Source organism: Dunckerocampus dactyliophorus, chromosome 4 (genome assembly GCF_027744805.1).
Source record: "Dunckerocampus dactyliophorus isolate RoL2022-P2 chromosome 4, RoL_Ddac_1.1, whole genome shotgun sequence".
NCBI lineage: Eukaryota > Metazoa > Chordata > Actinopteri > Syngnathiformes > Syngnathidae > Dunckerocampus > Dunckerocampus dactyliophorus.
In genome coordinates, this window is record NC_072822.1 from 3,832,989 (window position 1) to 3,858,660 (window position 25,672).

At 40.0% G+C, this 25,672-nt stretch overlaps 1 protein-coding gene across 3 annotated transcripts in view; it reads left to right on the top strand.

The window, feature by feature from the left end:
- unc5ca (unc-5 netrin receptor Ca) overlaps nt 1-25,672 on the top strand; it is a 227,900-nt gene that overhangs the window by 149,246 nt on the left and 52,982 nt on the right. The window lies entirely within an intron of this gene.

Sequence of the window (25,672 nt, forward strand, 5' to 3'; positions counted from 1 at the left end):
GTAATTCCAATGTGAATCGCATCACAGCTACGCCTCTCATGTCTCACTTTTTCTATTGTCATACAGACGTAAAAAGAAGTTAACCATCGCAAAAAAGACAGAAAAAGCAGTAGGTGGTAAGAGTTATTCCTGTTATGATGGCTGAACTTCCGAGTCTCGGATGATACGCTGACCTCTGGCGCAGTTTTTATTTTATTTGCGTTTTAGTGAGGCTTTTGTGGCGGATTTTTTCCTGAAAATTGTGTTCACATTGCAAACTGTTCGACCTCGGGGATTTATTGGAACTAGCGCAGGGGTGTCCGAACTTTTTCATCAGCCGAGGGCCACATTGTGATATAGGTGAAAAGCGTATTATGAGAATGAACGTCACTTCTGTCTCTCAATATTGTGAATTTATTCTTGTAAAATGACTGCTGTTTCCCATTTCCACTGCTGCTATTTCAACTTTCTTATTTTCAATTTCCTTCCTGTAATATTGTGACTTTATTCCTGTAGTATTTTGACTTCATTCTCATTAGAACGTCATTAGAACTTTTTCCTCAACATCATTTTCCACAAATTACAACTTTATTCGTTGTTTTGTTTGTTTCTCATAATATAATCCGATTTGAAAATTTATCTATTTTTTTTACTTTACTATTTCAACTTTATGCTACTAAAATGATGTTCTATTTTTTCATAATATTACAACCTTATTCTTATCATATATATATATATCTTATAATATTGTGCCTTTATTCTCGTCAAATGACACATTTTGTTTTTCCATTTCTGCTGCTGCTTTTAACTTTTTTTCTTGTAAATTTCTTCCTGGCAATATTGTGACTTTATTCCCGTAATATTTTGACTTCATACTTGCATCATTAGAACTTTTTCCTCAACCTAATTTTCCACAAATTACCACACTGTTTTTTTTATTTGTTTCTCATAACATTACAACTTAACAAAAATGTCCATTTGCTTTACAATTTCAACTTTATGCTACTAAAATGGCATTATTTTTCCCAATAATATTATAACGTTATTCTCGTAAAATTACAACTTTTTCTCATTAGATTCCACCTTTTTTCCTAACATTTTGACTTTATTCTTGTAAAACTACATCTTTTTTCTTGTAAATGTCCTTCTCGTAATATTGTGACTTTATTCCCATAATATTTTGACTTCATCTCGTAACATTCAAACTTTTTTTCGAACTTAATTTACCACAAATTACAACTTTGTTTTTTGTTTTTTGTTTTTTTTCTTATATTATTACAACATTTTTTTAATTTTCTGTTTGCTTTACTATTTCAACCTTATTCTCCTAAAATGATAACTTTTTCTTGTTAGGTTACACCTTTTTTGTTAACATTTTGACTTTACTCTTGTAAAATTGCAGCTCCATATTTGCTGTTGTTTTCATTTTCTTGTTAAATTGTATTTTTAAAATGTTCTGCGGGCCAATAAAACAACAGTCAGGGGCCACAAATGGCCCCCTGGCCTCACTTTGGAAACCCCTGAACTAGCAGTTCCAGTGTATTATATACTGAACTGAAGCTTGAATTACCTTTGCTTATCTAAAGCTGCCATTGCTTATTGATCCATGAAGCCAATAGTCCCATCGGTGGCATTGATAAGAAAGGCTTAACATGATGAGGTCATGCTAGTAATTTAAAGAAGATGTGTAACGCCTATACACCCTCGCACTATCGCCATCTCGCAAGGCTTAACGTGCGAGGTTATTGTACGCCTCAGCACTTTTTATCCCGCTCATCAAGCTCAGTAAACATTCACCACCACCCGCACGCGCACCCGTTTATACACTTCAGATCCTTCCTCCATCTGGCCGCGTTCCTACCTGAATGGATAACGAGACATAATTTGATTTAGTCGCCTGCTCGCTGGCGCGCCACTTAAAGAGAACTGCGTTAGCGGATAAGGAGGCTCCGAATCAGTTTTCAATTGCACCTAAGTACCACAGCTCCCCTGAGAGACAGAGAGAGAGAGATCAGGTGAGGAAAACTAAAGGGACAGGAGGTGAGGACAGGCTGGAATACAAAGTCCAAGTGAGAAGAAATGAGATGAGAGAGTGCCAAGATAACACTACACTCTCACACTTCTATGATTATATTTTCCTATTTATATTCCGGGGGAAATCAAGCAAACAAACTGATTCAAGTGTGACATCAGTGAAACAGAGACGTTCCCCCTTTCTTCCACATATACATCTCATACTTGTCGCGTCTGGTGAGTCATCAACAATACATGCTGTCATTCTACGTTTCCACACAGGAAATACCATATTGACCACAGTTTAAGATGAGCTTGAATATAAGACGACCCCCACTTTTTCATATCCCATTTTTTGTCAAATATTCATCATTTTTGGAAATGATGTGTTCAGTGGAATCACATATCAGTCATCATAATCATTTGTCTTGGCTGGTTTGACTTTATTGATATTTGTATTATAACGGACATTCAGGTCTTGGTCGCCAAGTCACTCACGTATGTGTGTGTGTGTGTGTGTGTGTGTGTGTGTGTGTGTGTGTGTATGTGTGTGTGTGGCGCCACCTGGTTGGTTTGTTTTATATGTTTCTATACTCCTAAACATAAGAGAGCCAATTATTTTCAGACTGTTTTTCATCCATCCATCTTCTTCCGCTTATCTGCGGTGGGGTCCCAGGGGCAGCAGCTTAAGCGGGGAAGCCCATATTTCCCTCTCCCCGGCTTTGTCGAGCTCCTCCCGGCGGATCCCGAGCTGTTTCCAGGCCATTTGAGAGACATAGTCTCTCCAACGTGTCCTGGATCATCCCCAGGGGAGGCCTCCTACAGGTCGGACATGTCCTGATCCCCAGGGAGGCATCCTAACCAGATGCCCAAACCACCTCATATGGCTCCTCTCAACGAGGAGGAGCAGCGGTTCTGCTCATTTCGGCCGCTTTATACTCGTGATGTTGGCCTTTCGGTCACTACCCAAAGCTCATCACCATAGGTGAGGGTAGGAAAGTAGATCGTAAATTGAGAGCTTTTCCTTTCGGCTCAACAGACCGGTGCAGAGTCCGCATCACTGTAGATGCCGCATCAATCTGCCTGTCCATCCCATGTTCCATCCTTCCCTCCAATGTGGCTGAATAACAACAATTCTGCAAAGATGAGTGGGACAAAATTCCTCCACAGTGCTGTAAGAGACTCATTGCAAGTTATCACAAACGCAAACGCTTGATTGCAGTTGTTGCTGCTAAGGGGGGCCCAACCAGCCATCTGGGTTTGGATTTTTTTGCCTCCCTTAATAATAAAAAGTTTCATTTAAAAAACGCATTTTGTGTTCAGTTGTGTTGTCATTGACTAATATTTAAATTACTTTGATGATCTGAAACATTAAAGTGCGATAGACATGCAAGAAAATAAGAAATCAAGAAAGGGGCAAACACATTTTACACCACTGTATGTGCGTTAAAAAGGGTTGTGTAATTCCACACTACGAAGGTAAAATACATATAATACTACTCGCCCTTTGACAGATAACTATGTGTGCTTCAGAGGTCAGCCTGTTCACATCAAGACTCAAAACTGCATCATTCTTCTTCTTTGATTATTATTCCTAATAATGTTAAATCAGCCATATTTTACTGAATAACCAGGACGGATGTACAGAAGTTAAACATCTGCTTCTATGCTTGTCACACATCTTTTAACCATCACTGGTACCCTCCTGTGTCCGATCACAAAAAAAACAGTTCAGTGCCAGTTTTTTAAAGGCAGGCTGTTTGATACAGCTCTTGTATTGGGTGCCTTTAGATTGGGCCGGTGCACTAATGTTGTGGTGTATTTACCGTAGGCACACACACACACACACACACACACAGATAGATCCAGAGCTATTTTCTGAGTGTGTTCAATTTGCTCCCATTCTGCTGTCATAATGGGATCTCAGGGCAAATGGATTGGTCTGTCTCACGTCCGCTGCAGCTGATTGGATGGATTTTGGTCTCAAACCTACTGATGACCTCAGCTTCCACCTCTATCTCTCTTGACTTTTTTTCCCTCTTTGTTCTTATCGTGCTTTCACTCCCCCTTTCTGCGTGCACATCTCCATTTCTGACTGACAGCTCCACTGCGGCCCCTCTAAAAACATTCTAATATTAGTGGTCTCGGTGCACCGTGTTGACCACTTGATGGCTGTTGTAAAGCTGTCAATGTGATGGGGTCCGCGCCCTGATACGTGATACCCGCGTTGTAATATGGCCAGCTGGCACCACGCGGCGGCCATCATGCCTGCATCAAAGTCTTGACGTCGTCCACACCCACACACACACACATATGTTTACCTTCAATTTTTTGCTGCACATGCACACTTTTACATGATTATATTAACATCTACACACCACACTTAAGCAAATGTTGCACTAAGAGGCAGATTAGCCTACAGTAACCACAACCCCAACACAGGCGCTCACCCTCAAGAGGGTCAGGGTCAAGCAGGGTCCGATATCGTCGGGGAAAGAAAAAAAACACCTCGCGTGCGTCGATCGATGCTCTGACAGCTCCATCCATCGTTCGCCTCCTGTTGTCTGAAGCTCCTGGGAGACACACACGTTCACACACACACACACGCTGAGATCCTTGAGAAACAATGTAAATCTCCTCAGACCGGGATAGAAATCCTTTAAAGGCTGACGGAAAGCTCCGGGAATCAGCGGAGAGAGTTCAGCAGTTCAACGGGAACGACTTTATAGACGCAGACACGAGGAACAAGGCGAAATAGCACCCGTTTGATTTGGTTTTGTGTTGATGTTTAATGTGTTTATGAGACACTTTCTCGAGCTGTGGGAGCTTCAAACCAAGATGGTGGTGGTTTATATAAAGAACGTAACGGTAAAAGTGTCCTAAAAGTCCCATTTAACTGAACAAGCTTTGTTAAATTCCTGCAGGTTTTAACCAATTCAGGTATATGAAGTGTGTTGGTGCATGTGGCGTTATAGGTAATTTACCAATCTTTCAAGGCACACATACAAGGCTTGATTAGTTAGGGTGACCATATTTTGACTAATGAAACCAGGACACGCCGCACCTTGGCCGAGTGGTCATTTTGACCACACGATCAGGACATCTGGAAGACCTGGGTTTGAATCTCCACGTGGGCATCTCCCTGTGGAGTTTGCATCCTCTCCCTGTGCGTACGTGGGTTTTCTCTGGGTACTCCGGTTTCCTCCCACATCCCAAAAACTTGTATGTTATTTAATTGGTGACTCTAAATGGTCCATAGGTATGAATGTGAGTGTGAATGGTTGTTTGTCTATATGTGCCCTGCCATTGGCTGGCGACCACTCCTCGCCTCGCCTGGGATGGGCTCCAACATACCCTTGCGACCCTAGTGAGGATAAAAGGCATAGAAAATGGATGGATGGATGGATGGATGGATGGATGGAAAACCAGGACACTTGGCCCAGCAATGATACACTCAAATGATACTCGAAGTTTGTTGTTTGAAGTATGAATAGTATTAATAGCTTTCACAACTTTTTAATGTATTGATGTAAATAATAAAGATATTTCTTCAAGAAACAAAAATTATCTACCTATATCTTTAGTTTGAAAAACTATCAAAATCAGGTCATTTTCATCACTTAAAAAAACACAAAGTGAAAACAGGTCTTGGCTTAGGATGTTTGGTCACCCAAGGCTTGATTGTTTTTCAATTAAATTGCAGTTTCATTTGAGCTTTAGCCTGTTTTATTTTTTATTTTTTGTTTCTCTGCATAAACTATGCATTAAAAAAGATAAGGTGACCTGACAAAGAAAAGCAATTGTTGTTTTAATTAGATAGATAAATGTAATGATCTACAAAAAAAGTAATAAAGCATTGCTCCGCCAACCATGAATGTGACCAATTAGTAAATTATAATTTTAAATAAATGTTTTAAATAAAGAGTTACACAACACTACGCAACAGACGTGTATTCAAATTTAACCTTGCTTACAAGGGATTTTCTCCCCTGCTTGGCCTGTGACCCGGTGTTTGGAGACCACTGTGCCAGGCAACTTCTTGGTTTTGCATTTTAAGCAAGACATTTTGGACAATTGTAACTTCCATTTGTGTTCCATGTGCAAAAAGTAAGGCCCATAAATCTTCAATGAGCTTGATGGGGAAGAAAGAGATTAAGTACAGACTGTGTCCAAGATCTTGTAGACAGTCTTCCCAAAAGAGCATATTCTCTTCCATTTTCACTTCCTGTAAATTGCAATGGCACATGTGTCCCAAAACTTTAGTCCACAGAGTGTCATTCATTAGAAGGCAGCAGAGGGATGCTTCAGTGTGACAGCATGACACATTTTAACTTGCAAGCCAAAGAGCAGCAGTGACCCCAAAGGTCTGCTTGGAGCCCAGTAGACTGCACATAGCAGGTGGGCTCGTGTGTGTGTGTGTGTGTGTGTGTGTGTGTGTGTGTGTCTGTGTGTGTCTGTGTGTGAGTGACTGGCCCAGCTGCAGGGAAATAAACACATCAGTGTGTGGTGACAGGACTTTCCACGTGTCTAACCTTAACACACACACACACACAAAGTTAGACAGTAACTGGATACACGTCTGGAGCCGGGTCAAGTTGCTGTCACATTCTTAACCACTCCATCCGCACCCTAAATTAGCTCTCTTGAATAATAGCTTTTGATCAACCTCCACTCGACCTTATCTGTTGCACTGTAATCCTTCACTTCAGGAGGATAACATTATGGACTCCTTTCTTCTTTTTTTTTCCTCATTAACTTACAATAAATCACTCTAATGTTGACCAGGGTTGACATGTCGAGACATCCTTCACACATGGCACTCTATCTAGCTCCCAAACCTCCACATCATTCCACAGGATTTGTCAGGGTTTAAGTGTCCTTGAGCAACACAGCAGACCATGCAGTACATCCAGCTGCCAGCACCAAGGCTAGCTAGTGTGGTGGGAGTCTGGGAGTCATAAACCACTGATCACACAAGCAGGTTATGTGCAAAATAGCGCTCAAATACACTCGCTGGCCAAAAGATAATGTCAGAGAACTATTCATTTAACACAGTGTTTATTATTGTGGTTGTAGTTTGCAGTGGTGTAGAACCACTCTCTCACAGTAGGATGCAACTAATCTTACAGTTCCAAACCTTAAAATGTAGCCCTTCTAAATGGACTTGGGCACTCACACTACCCTATGGCTTTCTTTGTTATACGACAAATGCTGTACTACTGCAACTTTATTGACTTATTTGTCTTATTTTTGAGTCATTTGGTTTATTTATCCTATGTAAAGTGATTGGTTATCATTAATAACTGGTGGGAGGAGAGGTGGTATTCATTATGCGACTCATCTACTTTGAGTCTCTATGGCAACAAGGGAACCGTCCGCCCTTTTAGAATCCTAATGGCACTGCCCATCTGTTCATCATCCTTCATGAACCAGGAAATAGCCTGTTAACAAGTAAACAGATGAGAAAACAAACATATCATTGCTGATACACTTCCCTGACCTCTGCATTCGTACCATTGTTGATGCAAGGATACATGACCACGCAGTCATATCATTAATCTGACTGCTCCTCCCACCAGTTATTGATGATACCTGCCACCTTGCATCGGTGATACACTCGCTTAAGCACGAACACGTGCTACCTACAGTATGTGTCATGTAATGAATGCAGTCACTCCTCCTGCCAGTTATTAATCCCACCACCTTGCATTATTAAAATAAATAGAAAGGCTTGAAATAATTCATACATTCAGGAAAATTGCAGTGTGGTGGTGCACTTATGCAAAAATAAGTGCTACCAGCAGTATGTGTCATATAATGAATGCAATCACTCCTCCCGCCAGTAATTAACGATACTCGACACCTTGCATAATGGAAATAAACAGAAACTTGAACTAATCCATAAATTAAGGAAAGTTGCAGTGTGGTGGTACACTCGCTTATGCAAGGACACATGGTGCCAACAACATGTGTCCTATAATGAATGCAGTCGCCCCTCCTGCCAATTATTAATGATAACCACCACTTTCCGCAATAGAAATAAACAGAACGACCACACAGTCAGGCAAGATGGTATAATGAAGTGACTTTTCAGTCATATAATTAATGTGATCACTCCTCACCCCCTGTTATTAATGATGACCACCAGCTTGCTTAATAGAAGTAAACAAAGTCAGGAAGTGATGCAGTGTTGTATAATGAAGGCATCACTGATACGATGCCAGACTGAACCCACAATTAATTACATGAACATCCCTGCAGTGACCAAGTATCATACGATGGTGCGTACATGCTTTAGTGACATTGTCAATTAAAATCCCATCTATTGAAGTCATTGCGCTTTAAAGTGGCATGTATCCTTCCATCTGTGCTACATTACAAGAATGAAATTCAGAGTTCATCCTGATATGGTTGTGTACCTGTGTGTTTATGTGGAGGATTTTCGGCACACACACACAAAAAAAAACAATTTATGTGATGCTTTCCCCCCTTCAATAGATCCTTACCTTAATCCTCTTTGAGTGAGCATAGTAAGCCCCCGCAGCTCATCTCCCATCACATTTTACCTCCATCCTCAAACCCCTGTCAGAAATCATCACCATAATCCACAGATTAGTCAGCAATCTCTTATTTATTCCCATTGCTTGGCCGATTTATAGACACGTTGTTAGGATTATTAAAATGGTCTATCGATGCCGAGCAATTTACAAATGGGACCTCGGCGGGAAGAGCGGCTTTTCGGTATTGTTTGCGAGGGAATGTTTTGGCGTCTGGACCCGGGCCATGTAGAGAGGGGATTAGGATCATTATCTAATGGTGTGTTTGTAGGCAGGCAGACATAAGTGGACAAGCACAAGCACACACACACACACACACACACACCTGCTCACTTCATTAGGTGCACCTTCCAATGCAAGAGCTGTATCCAAATGCAGCCTTGACAAACATAATAATTCATAGTTTGTTATTGTGTGAAGGTCCCGCACTACACTGCACTGTATTATACTGAGCCCTTTCTAATATATTGACCACCTTCTTTATCTTTTTATTATTTTTTTATTTAATTTATTTAATTTATAACACTGATTATTATTCCACAAGATGATTAAACAAATATTAGAATTTATACAAATAAATACGGTATTTGTAAAAGTATATATGAATAAAGAAAACGTCAACACATTTAAAAAATTGCATATGATTTTTTTTCAAATGCTAGATAAAATATGATTTTATTTTTTATTATATGTTTTCTAACATTTATTTGCATGCAATACTATTATGCACAGCTTACATAAATACAGTTAGGGTATTTTTCCCCCCCATAGCCATGTTGCATTATTGACATAAAAATGTCACTTTAATTGCTCCATCAAACTGCATAATTCCATATATTTGTTATACTTATTTTTGTCCTACTGTAGAGGTCCAAACTTCATTTTGTTACTCAGTCATGTCAATTTCATCTACATGAGATGAATGGAATGATACAACTAGTTGTTAATATAATGCAATGCGCTGCTAATTCCAACCACAATAATAAAACTATTGTTACATTAAAACCTCTATCAAGTAGTGGCGCAGTCCTCTATAAAGTCTTACTTGTGCATTATGTGCACAATGCATGTGTTGTGTAATGTAGCAAGTTTACAATTCAATCTTTTTCTTCCCAGGTCCCTAAAAAGCACCAGAGAAACCACATGTTTATCTTGGCCTTTTTTGACCAAAGTGCATTTTGCTATTTCAGCTCTCGCACTAACTGGAAACGCAGGCGTTCACGCAGGACGCCCGTACGTCGTCGGGCCCCTTTCAGGAACCAGCAATTAGAGTTCCAAAGACAGAAGCTTCTCATTACGCATTGTTGTTTTGTTTTGTGACGTAGGTCACTGATCTTTTGATTGCGCTTCTCTATAGTTTGAGGTTTTAAACCAGGGTTGAGTGACTAGAAAATGGAGTATAAACGTTGGAGATGACGGTAAAGTTTAAAGTTGCACCAAGCTGAGTTGCTTTCCCGTGTTCAGGGTTATTGTCAATCTGTGCCAGGGGTGTCCAAACTTTTTCTACCGAGGGCCACATAGTGAAAAAGGAAAGGATGCAAGGGCCACATTGATATTTGGTTAATATGCTAAGAAGTTACACAACTTTAGCATGAATAGTACGAACTTTGGTCTTTGCTCTTTTTTCCCCATTTTTGCTGGGGTTTTTTTCAAATATTTCAACTTTCTTCTTCAATAATCTTCCCATAATATTTTGGCTTTATTCCAATAATATTAGAACTGTTTCCCCAACCAAATTTTCCAAAAATGTCAACTTTATTTTGTTTATTTTTTTTTATCATAATATTATGACTTTTAAAAAAGATTATTTTTTTCTTCAATATTTAAACTCTGTGCTATTAAAAGGACATAAACGTTCCTCATAATGTTTTGAGTTTATTCCAATATTATAATTTTTTTCCCCAACCTAATTTTCCAAAACTGACAACTTTATTTTTTGTCATAAAATTATGACTTTTTAAAAAGACTTTTTTTTTCTTTTAATGTTTCAACTGTAGGCAACTAAAATGATAATAATATAATAATATTTTGACTTTATTCTCGTGAAATTACAGCTGTTTTCTGTTGTTGGTGTTTTGTTTTTTTTATTTTATAACCATTTAAACTTTTTTCTTGTTGATTTTCTTCTCATAATTATGACTTTATTCCCATAATATTCTGACTTTATTCTCATAACATTCTTTTTCTGCAACCTAATTTTGCAAAAAATATGACTTGAATTATCTTTTTTTTTACTTGAATATTACAACTTTAAAAAATACTTCTTTAATATTTCAACTTAAATTTCATTATTATTTGACATTATTCTCATAAAAGTATAACTTTTTCTCATTAGATTACAACTTTTTTCTCTTAATATTTTGACTTTGTTCTTGTAAAATTACTGCTGATTTTTCCATTTATGCTGTTGTTTTGTTTTTTCTTGTGAAATTATATTTTTAGAATTTTAAAACAGCCACCGGCCGTAAATGGCCCCCGGTCCGCACTTTGGACACCCCTAATCTATGCCCTCAGTTTTATAACAGGTGGTTGCCGGTGATCATCAACAAACATGAGCCGGTTTGCTCCATTAGCAGCCACACGCCCATTTTGGATACACTGATGTGGTATGCTTTGGATCATGACATCATTGCTTTCTTCACGTTATAGATTGCATTGTTTTTTAAGTCTGGCGATGACTTAACTTGCGTTGGCCTTCACATTAGCTCTTCTGTATAACTTTTTTCCTGCTTTATTTATTTTTCTTCTTTCTACCTCTTGTGACGTCCACCTCCGTCCGTCCCTCCCCATCTTTCTCCCACTCCTCCACGCTTTTATTTAGTCTTTGTCACTCCCTGTCTCCGTCTTCCTCTGGCCTCGCCGTCTTTTTGACACGGTTCCGAGACAAATGTGTGGATTGATGGTGACACGACAGTGTCGGCGGTGCAGCCTTGTCAGGCAGGCAGCTACCCGTGCTGCCCTGGGCGGTCCTGACAGTGTTGTTGTGGATGAACGAACACAGTGTTGTGACACATGCTGCGACACCAGCACCCCCCTCCAAAAAACAAAGCACTTCTAGTCGAGTTTGAAAGTTGTTGTTGTCGCTTTTACATCCAAGAACTTGGTAGATGAGTCTCACTTAGTCAGCATTTGAGGGCTTTCACCCTGATAAATATGTTAGAGATGATTTATATGATGATACAGTATGTAGTCATTCTTTATCTCAGTATTTAGCATATTCAAGCCACTGCAATTATGGATGCACCGATGCACATTTATTCACTTTCGATCAGATCCCGAGACATGAATTTGGTCATCAATAAGGAAACAACTCCCATACCAGAGCTCTGTTTGCTTTCATATGCAACCCCGCCAAAAGAATGTTGGTAAATGCAGCTAGAACAGCGGTGTCAAAACTCTTTTTGCAGAGGGCTACATGCTGAAAAATGAAAGGCTCCAAGGACCACTTTGATATTTTTTAACCCAATGTACTGTAAATATGCTCAGAAGTTATATACTGTATATTTCAAGAAAAAACTGCATCTCAGCTTTATGATAAACGGTGAATAAGCCTATTATTACAAGGAGTATCAACTTTGCTCTTTGCGCCTCCATTTTTGCTGTTGTTTTTTTAATTTTCAAATATTTCAACTTTCTTCTTAAATAATCTTGGCATATTTTCTTCTTGTAATATTAAGGCTTTTTGCCCATAATATCATAACTTTTTCAAAATATGATAATTTTCCAAAAAAGACAACTTTATTTTGTTTTCGGTGTTTCTCATAACTCTATGACTTTTTTTTTTTTAAGTGTTTTTTCTCTCATATTTGAATTCTGTGCTACTAAAATGACATTATTTTTCCTCATAACATTACGGGTTTAGGTTTTAGAACTTGACTTTTATCTCTCAATATATTGACTTTATTCTTGTCAAATGACAGCTGTTTTTCCATTTCTGCTGCTGCTATTTCAACGTTTTTCTTGTAAATTTCCTTTTTGTGATATTGTGACTTTATTCGCATAATATATTGACTTTATTCTCATAACATTGGAACTTTTTCCCAACCTAATTTTCCAAAAATTACAACTTTATTTGTTGTTTTGTTTTTTTCTCATAATATTATGACTTTTAAAAAACATCTTTTTGCTTTCCTCATAATATTACAATGTTATTCTAGTAAAATTACAACTCATTAGATTACTTTCTTTCTTAATATTTTGACTTTATTCTTGTAAAAGTGCTGTTGATTTTTCTCATTTTTGTTGGGGTTGGTGTTTTTTTTTCAGATTTCTTTTTAAATTATATTTTTAGAATATGCTGCGTGCCAATAAAAGAATAGCCGCGGGCCACAAATTGTCTCCGGGCCGCACTTTGGACATCCCTGGGCTTGAAGACTATCAGAGTGTAGCTGTCTCCACACATGCAATTGAGTTTATTTTTTTTACTATTATCATTATTGAATTTAAATGGCATTAATCATTAAAATAAAAAATGGCATTGTAAAAACTAGTATGTTTCAAAGTAATTCAAAATTATAACTTTAACAAATTCCCCTCAATCTATAAACTAACCTAAACTCTAATCTAAAAAGTGTATTTTTAACATTTTCATGTATTTCAAGTATTTTCATTTTTTTATATGAATATCAACAATCAATGAACAATGATATCAAACACACACAAAAGCGCACAACCTGATGCGTTCATGCATTCATGCGTCGGACAACACAGAACTCATAACAGCACATAACTTCTTATCGATACTGGATCGCATCCATCCCTATGATGCCAGTACAGTCCTTCCCTGCTACATCGCGGTTCCAACATCGCACCCTCACGCTGTCTTGGTTAGTTAATGAATAAATGATTGCTGTTTGTTCAATATGTCCTAATATTTGTATAAAACTGCACATTATTGGCCTAAATTAACCTTTTTCATGCATATAAATGACTAAATAAAGTAAAATACAAATACAAGGCAGAAGAAGCATTGTAATTGTGAATGTAGTATTCTACATTGGCCACTAGGTGGCAGCAATTGTTAGGTGAGACAAGCACAAGACGTGATCGTAAGATCATAAACAGTTTTTCTCTGCCAAAACTGAATCCTACTTCTTGGAAATGCACATATTGCGGTGGGTCTGGAGCCAATTAACTGCGATAAATGATTATTTGGCATAATTGTATTTTTATTTTTTTGAAATCTCTCCTTTGTCTGTGACACTATTCCTGTATATCATTCTAACCATTGGCTCACTATTTGGCAGTCATCTCATGTATACATTGAAATGGAACAAATGATTTCCATATACAAACATACCTTTTCAGTGGATAACTTTCCAGATGAGGAGATTGAACTGACGGCCATTTAGCAGCAGGCCACCATCCTGCCTAGTGATCTGACAAAAGAGCAGGAAATGTACTTAATACACATGTTTTTAAATGATAAGTGCACTGGGAAGCACTCATGATTTTATATTTTATGACTTGTGGAACATTATGAACGATTCATTATCATTCCAATTCATGTAAATCTGGAGGACTGAATACTAGCGAACGATGCTTGCTGTGATACACTATCCTTCGTCTTCCTAATTGTATGAACCGCTATTGCAGATGCTGACACATTCACTCCATTCAAGTCTACTTGTTTGCTGCCGTGAAAAATCCAATATGATTGCTTTTTTACATTTTTTTTTTGCTGAGCTGTGTTAACTATATCACACTGCTTACACTCTGGCTTTGTACTGAAATATTAGCTTATCAAACACTGCCAAGTCGCTCCTGGCTCTCCAGATGTCGTCATGCTTTGAAAAGCTTCCTCTTTTAAAGGTAGAAGACTGCAGGCCACTCTATCGTGACCTAACAGATCACACTCAGCTTTGTAGTATAAATTCTGCCTTAATTCTAAAAGGAACCGAAAAATATGTTCCTTTGCGTGTCTTATGTTGTCTGTCTGGGGTTACAAACCAGCTATTTAACGTAGCAGTATGAGACATGTGTTTTGTTTAGTTGCCAAGTATGAACATCACGTGCACACTAAAACAATATGCTGCCCTGGCTGGTCCACTAGTATTGTGTGGGTTCACCATGGAAACAGCAATGTAGTTTAAATCTATTTGGGCTAACATTATTACTTATCGTTGCTTTAATCGAATGATGTGTTTTTATTAATTGTTGTGTTGTAAGCACACTGAATTACTTAAAATTGTAATGTTAGTAATTTCGCAACATGGAAGGTGTCCTGGCTGGTCCCCTCATACAGTACATTGCTAAAGTAAAGGTGATGAGGGGTCACCATGACAACAACGATGCGTTCCTCTCATTAGAAGCCCGTGTTGAATCAACATTTTATTTGGGCTAAAATTATTACTGATAGTTGCTTTAATCTGATATTACATTGATATTGCACATAAAATTACCCCTCAAGCAAAAAAAAAAAAAAAAAAAGGCAATCCTGCATCGTTTGCCCAAAGCAGGTGTATTATTATTAATAATATTAATATGATTCTGATTTTTGGCTGGTTTTAATGATACGTATTTGGAAGCTGGAGAGTCAATTAAAAAGGATTTGCATGCCCCCAACCAGCTCAGAGCCTCCTCATGCTTAATGATTGTGGAGTGTCATCAGCAGCACTCCTACGCACACTAAATAAGCTGACACACACACACACACACACTAGCTCGCTTCCTCATTCATAACACAAATAGTGATGTTTATGGCATGCTGCTATTTGTAAGGATAGAGGAGGAGGAAGGGTGAAAAGGGAGAGAGGAGGGCACACCAGAAGAGGAAGTTGTTCATCTAAAAAAGGAGGTCTCTCTCTCTCACACACACACACACACACACACACACACACACACACACACACACAGCTCAGAGATTTAACACAGGTGCAGATGTTTCACAGTGATCTATTGGACTCATCCTCTCGTGTCAACATTCAAGAGTAAAGAGAAAGTGTGAGGGATGGAGAGAAAGATGGATGGCGAACAATGGGAAGGTCGTCAGGAGAGAGGTGGGGAAAGGTATTTCCACGGCAACCACCAGCGATAGGGAGTTAGCGGGGAGGCGATTATGGAGGAGGGAGCATAGCAGCGCAAGGCTATGGGGTAGATATCTTTGGGTGATCCATTATAAAAGACTGTAGACAATGTCAACACATTGGAGGAAGGAGAGCGTGCGAGAAGAGGAGGTAATTCAATGTGGAGGATAAATGAATGGTAAGGCAGAGAGGAGGCAGTATTTCCATACAATGTCAACAATTAAGAGGAAGAAGGATGGAGGGGCTGCAGGATAGAACTGGTGAGTGGGCAGGGAAAGTGTGTGCGTTGATCCATTACAGCAGAACCTCCAGATATGCTTATGGTTGACTTCCAAGTTGTTCTAATTGCAAAACATATCATCCAATATAAACACTCAGTCGTAAAATCATTAGCATTAGCGTCATTAATGTGTTCCAGAAGGTCTGACTAACCAAAGTGGACGCTAATCGAATACATTTTTCCCATAAGAAATAATGTAAATCCAATTAAGCCTTTCCAGAAAGTAAAAAAACACGTTTTTATAGGTTTGCGATTATAGTTTGGCATGCAGAAACATATCAATATATATAGCGGATGAATGAAAGGGCTAAATGAACATTTAAGGTTGCTTTTACCTTGACTGGAGGCGTGGTTCTTGATGTGAGCGTTCCCACAGACAAGATGTGGCAGCGAGATCAACCACCACCACCTTCCTGTTTTCATATGAGTTGGTTCTTGAATCGAATAATGTTTCTCACGTCCATCCTGTAAAAGCATTTTGATAAAGGAGGTGAGAAACTCGTGAAAAAAACAGGAAGGTGGTGTCCGTGTGGTGTCTCGCTGCCACATCGTGTCTTTGGGAACAGTAGTCTTCAAAAAAGGTCAAAGTAACCTTAAATGTTCATTTAGTGCTTTCATTCATCATTCATATGCATTATGTCATAAAACTATAAAAACGTGTTTTGTGTTAACATTTTTGAGAGTTAACTGCTGATGACATCACAGACGGTTAACATCACTTCCGGTCCCGGGTTGCCATTTTGTTCTCTAGATAATATGACGCTAGGAAGGAAGGACAGGTTTTCTGATTAAAAGAAATATATTTAGACTACAGCTGGACTCACACGGTGTATTAATGACACGACAAGTTGCACGCCGTATTGTACGCTAACCAGAGAATGCACGCAAATCGAGGTAAAATTGTGGCCTAAATTTTCGACCTTAACCACAAAAACACGCTAACCAGGTGGACGCTAACCTATGAGCGTAATATTTCCAGTTTTATGGTTATCATTAAACTTGTCCTCTTTGCCATCCATGGTACCATTCTGTGGGGGCATTACCGAAAAAGCAAAACACACTTGTAGAGTTAATCCTTTTGATGCTCGCTGAGCTGAAGAAACAAAACAATCGATGACATCATCTTTCCTTTTCCCTCTCTCCTTTCCTGTCTCAGTTCCTTTCCTCACCTCCTAAGCTCTCTTCCTCTCATATCCTCTTTTCTGTCAACTTTCCTTTCCTCTCCTGTTTTCTTTCCTATTCCTATCCCATTTCTTCTCCCCTTTCATTCGTGTCTCATTTCCTCTCCTCCCTCCTTTCCTCTCTCCATTCCTCTGGCCTCGTCCCTTTTTCTTTTCTTCCTTCCTTTCCCATATTGCACATTTCTTCTTCTTCTTTTCCTTTCGGCTTTTCCCTTCAGGGGTCGCCACAGCGAATCAATTGCCTCCATCTAACCCTGTCTTCTGCATCCTCTTCTCTTACACCAACTACCTTCATGTCCTCTTTCACTACATCCATATCTTCTTTCCTTTCCTGTATCCTATATGCTTTTCTTTTCATCTCTCACGTCCTCCCCTCATCCCCACGTCCTCTATGGAGTATAAGACAACAAAATATCAGGAGAATGTCAACTGAAGTGAGTCATGTCCGTCAAAATATTCACATATTATGTTGGCTTGTCGTCAAAGCTCACTTCTGGTCACGGGACGGCGTCGAGGCGGCGGTGGGTGGGTGACGGCATTGTTCTCGTGTGGAGCTATCTACACGGCAATGACAAACCGGCGTTTTCATATTTACCCACCCTGGAAGCCGTTTGAAGCTGTTTGTTGGGGGAGCAGCTCCAGAAAAATAGACATAAACCGGACAGACAAACTGATCTGGAAAGCCGAACGAGTTATTGGCACTCATTTGGAGGCGTTTGTAACCGTGGGAGACAGAAGGACGCTGGACAAACTGCTCTCCATCATGGACAAGCCCACCATCCAGCGGACAAAACAGTAGAGGGGCAGCGGAGCTCATTCTCCAATAGACTCCTCCATTTCCGTTCCCACAGTGAACGCTACATCTCTTCATTCATTCCGCACGCCATCCGGCTCTACGATGCCTCACCTGTCTGTAAAAGATCATTCACAACATTATTGCACTGTACTGTCTGCCCATTTGATTTGATTCATATTGCACTGCACTTTACTTTTTCTTCTGCAGTTGAGCTACTGTAACCAAGCAATTTCCCTTGCGGATTAATAAAGTCTGTCTAAGTCTAAGGTCACCCAGAACGCCATTCCCGTGTGGATGAGAGGCTGTAATGATCAAATAATTTGCCGTTTTGACCTGAAAATGTGTCCGTGTGGATAGCCCCTTACGCTCTCGTTTCTTAACCTTTCTTCCCTACTTTCCTCTTTCAATTCCTCTCTTTTCTTCCATTTTCTCATTTCCTCCCTCCTTTTCTTCTCTGCCATTTCCTCTCCTTGTTCCACTCCTCAACTCTCTCTTGTCCTCTTTCCTTTTCTTCCATGTATTTTCTCCTTTGCTTTTTCATTTCCTCTCGTCCCCCGCTCTCTCTCTTGCTCTTCCTTTACCGACCCTTCTCCTCTTCTTTCTTTTCCTGCGCTCACCAATCTCCCTACATCTCTCGTGTCTGTTCCTTTCTCTTGTTAGCATTCAGCCGCAAAGCGCCGTGTCCCTTCACACAAAACAAATGCAGTATTTTGACATATTGCAAAGACAAAATCACAATAAGTCACAAGGCGATGTTGTAGTGTAAAATAAATACTCATGTATCTTGTGTGTGTGTGTGTGTGTGTGTGTGTGTGTGTGCCATGCATCATTCATTGGAGCGGTGCACGAGCAGGTTATAAATAGGCCTCCAAAGGCGCGTCTCCAGTCCAAGCGGGTGGCGTCCTCATGTGTCCTAGTTCTGTCTGTGTGGGACACCTTGGAGAGCAGTGTTGTTCTCTCTTTGGGAATTGTTTCATTGTTACATGTACACTGTACTCTATACCCCCCCCTGCAAGAGCCTGCTATTTTCTTAAATTCCTACATGCATGACTCTTAAGAAGACACAGTGGAAGTTCTGCATAGAGTATAGGATTATGTAGATGCTTCTTTTTAAAAGATGAATGTTTCTGGTTGTCTTTGTGCATAAGCATGTATCCAAACTGCACTGGACTGTCCAGGCCACAACATTAGATGCACAAGCTACAGGAAGAATAACCATTTTTTTTGTCCACCAATCAAAATACTGCAGTCAGCTCCAGCGCCTCCCTTTGTGTACCGTATCTATGACCCTATGATTACAGCGTTAACGGAATCACGGACGGCATTGTGGAATTGGTCAATAAAAACGGAATCTACTGTTAAATGCGGAATCTTGTCAAAATCATTAAAATGTGAATGAATCGTGAGGAGCAAGAATGTTTATGTCGGTACTTATTTTCCCGGCAGACCGCTCAATCGTGGCGGAATCTCGTCACAAACATTAAACTGCCTCCCAAATTAAATATGTCGAAGCGCCGACCTGAAGCGCCGGAAAAAGTTGGTAGAAAAACGTAAAAACTGCTTTCTTACAGAGCATGAATGGAAGCTAGCAGGGTTAGCAGAGCATGCGAGTGCGGCTGTGTGTGTGTGCGACTGAGGCTGTGTGTGTGTGATTACATTGTATTGTTGAGTGTTTTACGATGCATGCTGACGTCGTGCAAGTTCTGAGTGAAATAAGGACGAGAGGCATGTTTATTCTTTCTCCCGGCTCGTCCTAACCGTCAACAGACATTCTCAACACACACAACACACTTCCGGCCTTCAAAATAAGAGCGCCGTTCGCCACTTACTGTCTAATTGTGTAAACAAAATAAGGCGGTCATAAAAGATATTGTACAGTAATAATGCAATTGGAAATGCATTTAATCAACTGACATTTTATTTGGTGTCACCAAAGTTCACACTCTTTGCTGGTAAAATTATTGTTTAAAGGTTGAAAAAACAGACTTTTTCACAATTTAAACATAATTTGGGAAATAAAACATATTTCAAAGGGCCCTATGTATTTCTGATTGGTGCCCACAGTTTATTTTTGTAAAATCCATCTTTATTTTTGTGATTTCTTTACTAATTTTATTCTCAGAATTATGATTTTATTCTCTTAAAATTATTTCTTCCTTAATATTGCTTTATTCATGCCCTTTTATTTTGTCTTATATTGCACATTTGTGATTGTAATATATATATATATATATATATATATATATATATATATATATATAACAAATGTTTTCTTGATCACTACTTTATTTTTTTCTAACAATATTATGACTTATTAACTTTTGAATATATTTTATCATTGTCATACTTGCTTTAGGAAATTACCACTTGTGTCTCATTACATTATTAGAACATTATTCTCTTTATGCTATGACTTAATTCATCATTGATTTCTGTTTTGTGCGGCCCTAATACTCCTTTGTGCAACTGCGTGGAAACAGTCAAGTAAAATTCTGGAGTGCATTCTGCGAGCCTCAAGCACAATACTGTATTACATGAATACTTTACAAAAGCATCAACAATCAAAAGTGAGCATTATCTTTGTAAGGGCATTTTGTGTCTTGTATATTGTAAGGCAGCTCATCAACACTTCCCCTTATCTCCATTTTTGCTTCTCACTATAGCACATCCTCAACTGTGAGGCCCTAGAAATTAATTAATATATAAATATTAATGCAATGGGCATATCTCTAAAGGCGAGAAAAGACTTCTTTAGAGTGTGAATTGCATTTTTACTGAGGATGCACTACGAGTCTCGATGGCAACCCATTTATGTCAGCGCACTTAATTGGATCTTTATGCTGGGATCTCGTTAATTAAGCTGTCACAGCTCGCCGGAATCCCACGATGGCATGCACATAACAGACAGCCAACTTGCACCCGTGGCTGCCGTTGCATCGCATCGTAGCTGCAGTGCATTCCGAGCGAGTCGTCTGGGCAGCGGGACGGTCGTAATCACCTCGAGAGACGTGTACGGAAACATTAGGACATATGGCCAATTAAAGCAAGTCAAAAGGCACATGCTCACGAAGAAAAACATGCTCCACGTAATAAAAGAAAGAATGAACCATCTATGTAAACAAAAAGCAAGGTTCTCAATGTTTCTTGAATCTTCTCATTCGTTCTGAAAGGACCCGACTTGCCTCTGAGGTGAAGAACTTATGTAAATTGGTTTCAGTGCTGCTTTTGACTGCTTGTGTAGATGAGTACGGCTCAATAGCTGGACTATTAACCAACTTTGTCTGCTGCAGGCACAGTGGAGTGACTTACTGCGGTTGAAGTGTCATCGTTGAGGCTGACTAATGTTTTGGTCGTGGAGTTATTTAGTTATTTAACTAAATTTGTGCATTATGCTAATCGGAATAGTGCTGAATGGATGACTGAATAAAAATATACCCACTAAGCATGCATCATCATAATTCAGTACGTTTCCGTGCACTAAATTAGTCAGATTACTGAAATAATTTGGTTTCTCCGTTTTTCACACCTCGGCATGACGTCCCTGTTTATATGCACTATCTCCACTGCGATAATTGGCCATGCACTGTGTGCGTCCCAAAGCACTAGATGGAGCTTATGCTCCCTTCAGCGCGGGTAAAAATCTGGCTTTTCCAGTTGACCTGTTACGTCACATATACGCAAAGCATCTCGGGCAATGTTGCCAGATTACTTGGGCTTGTTTTTTGTAAAGTCGCTTGCAAATTCCCAAGTTGCCTGTTGTTTTGGGCTGGTTTTCAGAGAGCTAGTCGCTTGTTTGTCTTCCGAGACCTGTCAACCATGTCTCGCCTGTAAATGTGCATGAGAAGGAATTCTACCAGCCACATTGCGCTGTGCGAGCAATTACGTCTCCGTTGAAGTCATTACGCAAAACAATTACCCTCTATTCAATTTATGACGAGCATCTTGACCGGGATGGCTAGCAACTTGCACATAAGCAATACAGGTCACCGCACTTTAATAGTCGTAACGGTAGACACTGTTGTCTTGTTTTAGTTGTCTTGTCTTGTTGTCTCCACAGCAATGAGCGACCTGGCAACAATTTACATCGTAGCTAAAGTTAACATGGACATGGACACACATTAGCATGAACGGCTACAAGCCATGTGTATACAGCGACCATTTAGCAATTTTTACACAATCGTGACCCACTTGGCGACAATTAATTGGTCACCGTGGAGACTGGCGCGTGCGCAGAACGCCGGCTCCGCTCCAGTAGCACAGACAAGCAAGACAGAGAAGGAGTTCCCAATTGCATAAAGTAGGTATGTTAATCTGACTTTTAAAAAGCCAAACACGATTTACCGTAATTTCCAGACTATGGAGTGCGCCGGTATATTAACCGCACCCACTAATATGAAGAAAAAAAAATTGTACATATGTAGGCCGCACCAGTCTGTAAGCCGAGGTGTCCATATCGTAACATGGGATATTTAGTACACAGAAAGCTTTCTTAAACTTTTAATTAAATAAATGTTTTTTTTCGCCGCACGGTGGTCTAGTGGTTAGCATGTTGGCCACACAGTCACAGTCTGGAGATTGGAAAGACCCGGGTTCGGTTCTCCCCTGGGCATTTCTGTGTGGAGTTTGCATGTTCTCCCCGTGCGTGCGTGGGTTTTGTCCGAGTGCTCCGGTTTCCTCCCACATGCATGCTAGGTGAATTGGCGACTTTAAATTGTCCACAGGTATGAATGTGAGCGTGAATGGTTGTTTGTCTACATGTGCCCTGCCATTGGCTGGCGACCAGTCCAGGGTGTACCCCGCCTGTTGCCCGAAGTCAGCTGGGATCGGCTCCAGCATGCCCCCGCGACCCTAATGAGGAGAAGCGGCATAGAAAATGGATGGATGGATGTGTTTTTCCAAACAGTGTGTGTAACATGGCTAGTAAAACAGTAGCCTCCCACAAAAGTCATTCATCGCTGTCCTCGTCCTCCTCCTGGGAACTAAAACCACTAAAGTTGTCTTCGTCAAGGGGATTAATCTGATTAAAATGTTTTATCATTTGACAGCACTAGTCATTACTGATGCCCGGTGGCCAGAATACTTCATATAACTTGTCTTTCAATATTTTTTGACTAATAATAGTCCATAGACAACCACAAAACAGTGATCATTTATGAATCAATTTTTGAAAAAACGCAAAAGAGTGAGTGGAACCACAGTTTACTGAGGAACAACTGTACAAAAATGTTTACAGATCAGACACACTTGACTAGAACCCCCACATGGTTATGTTAGGGATTGTATCCCCCCCTAAAGCTTTGGAGTGTTGAAAAAGTTTTATTATCACTTGTATGAGTAAAGCCTTCATACAGCTCCTTTGTTGCCCATCAGCATGCAAATCAAGTTGGGAATTGTTCTCATTTGATAATGCCGCTTGATTTATGTCACTTCTGCCTCACTGGCCAATCAAAAACAAACGGCAAGGTGGTTTTGGTGCTGACGGGGGGGGAGGGATGTGTAAGCACACGCACACACACACACACACACACACACCTGCCAGATGTGCCACACTCATTATTATCCTCTCCACTGGCATCCTGAGCCATCCATTGCTGTAATTGCAACGCTTGTTTCCATTAGGGCACACACACACACACACACACACACACACACACACACATAGTAGCCCGGTCTTAACAAAGGCACATGTGGAGTACGCCATCCTCCCAGTCCTCAAAAGTCGGACAAGTCCAGTCAGCAGAAAGTAAAGCGCGAGAGATAAATGAGAAAAGAGAGCGTGAGGCCAGAAATAGGCAGTATAGGTGATGGAGGTGTTAAGAAAACACAACAGACAAGCGTGGAGTACTTTGAGAGGAAAAGACAGAACAAGGCAGAGAAGAGTGCCGCAATGAGAGATGAGTGTTGGCACACCGCACCATCCATCTTTCTCTTCCACTAGCATCAACCCTCCTGACCAAAAAAAAAGACATTTGGCTACTGTGAGAATGTGTATTTATCAAGCGGATAACACCACTGACAGATGCTACACAAACACATACGCATCAGCTGCCCCCTGATGTGGAGCTAAGTAGAATAGTAATCAAGGCATTCATTAGTGCAGTAACAAAGGCCATTACTGGCTAATCAACACTCTTCAAACTCAATCGGGGAAAGCTAATAGAAATTTAATCCAACAGCGCGCATGAATTTGGCCAAGATGTCTATGTGTGTTACGTACGTGTGTGTGTGTGTGTGAGTGAGACAGGGAGTGAGAATGAACATAAAATATATTCGTTTTATGTACAGAAAAGCTGTAACTGCTAAATGGAATGGAATGCCATATTTCTGTGAAAGCTTGTAAATTGAAACTAACAGCATACAGCTGTACAATGACAAAATGTTAAAAAAATAAAATAATCCTATGTTGTTTTCCAAATCGTAGTAGTAACAGTACCATATTTTTAAAAATAGTTAATATAATTGATTTATGTACTTTAGAGCCAGATAAAAAATGCCATATGTTTTTATTATAATTGCAATATAATTAATTATATGTTGTTATTCATTCATTCATTTTCTGTGCTGCTTATCCTAACTAGGGTCGTAGGGGTGTGCTGGAGCCTATCCCAGCTGACTTTGCGCGAGAGGCAGGGTACACAAGCGTGACCAGAATACTAGATATGACTTGTCTTTCATTATTTTTTGACTAATAATAGTCAGTAGTCAACCACGAATTAATCATCATGAATTAATCTTTGAAAAACCGTGATAGAGTGAGGGAGCGATGTTTGAACCATGATGTAGCGCGAGGGACGACTGTACGCTCTGTGGCTCATCCAGTACATCCAACTTATCATTCCTGTGTGGCATGATAAGGTGGAATGGGAATGGTTGTGTTAAATTGGGAACGGCACCATCGATATTCCAAATACAACTCTTCCAGCCAACTCAAACCAAACTTTCTGCAGAAGAGATGCTACTGAGGACTAATTTGCCAGTGCTGGCAGGTACGCGGTGTGAACTTCCACTTTCTATCTCCTCCTGCTCTCTTACCTCGGCATCCCAACACTTCAGTGTCATTCCACCATGAAATGAAGTGACAAATCTTCCCGGGTGGCTTGTTGGGATTATTAGAGCGCACGGTGCCCTCAGAGGCCGCCCACACGTGGGCAGGGTAATCACTGGGAGAGCTCTTTAAGCCACTCATCTGTGGTCTTGCGGGGATGGAAATAATATAGCTAATCAAGGGGATGATCCTCAGTATCAACACTGCTGCAGAGGCGCACACAATTACAGTACAGTGTGATTGCAGGTACTGATTCTTCTGGATTGTGTGCTGTGTTGTATTGTGATTCAGTGGCAGCAGACTTGTGGCTCTGCACTACTCCTGCATGAGTGGCTCTACAAGGCCACATTTAGTTATAGATATTTTCTGCCTTGTTATCTCACTTTTTGGTGTGCCGTTTGTTTTTTTTTTTTTGCCTTTGCAAGATTTATATGATGTTCCTCTTTGCCGACACAGGCGGACTGTGATGTTCCTGCACTCTCTCGCAGATACGCCGCAAAAGCGTCACCTTTCAAAACATTTTTTGCGGCGCTCCCCAGTGCAACAAAATATCTCTGTGTCGTGGCCTACTTTTATCTCGCGCGGCACGCAGCCGAGTCTTTGTTCAACCGCCACCATCACCAAATACACGCATCTCAGTAGAATATGCCATACATTATGCTTTCCTTTTGCCTTGATCTCGCACAGCTGGAAATGGGACATTTGTCCTTAACGTGCAAGTTTAAAAAAAAAAAAAAAACAGAGGAAGCATTTGAATCAATTTCTCTTTATGACGCATGCGTAGCAGTATTCAACA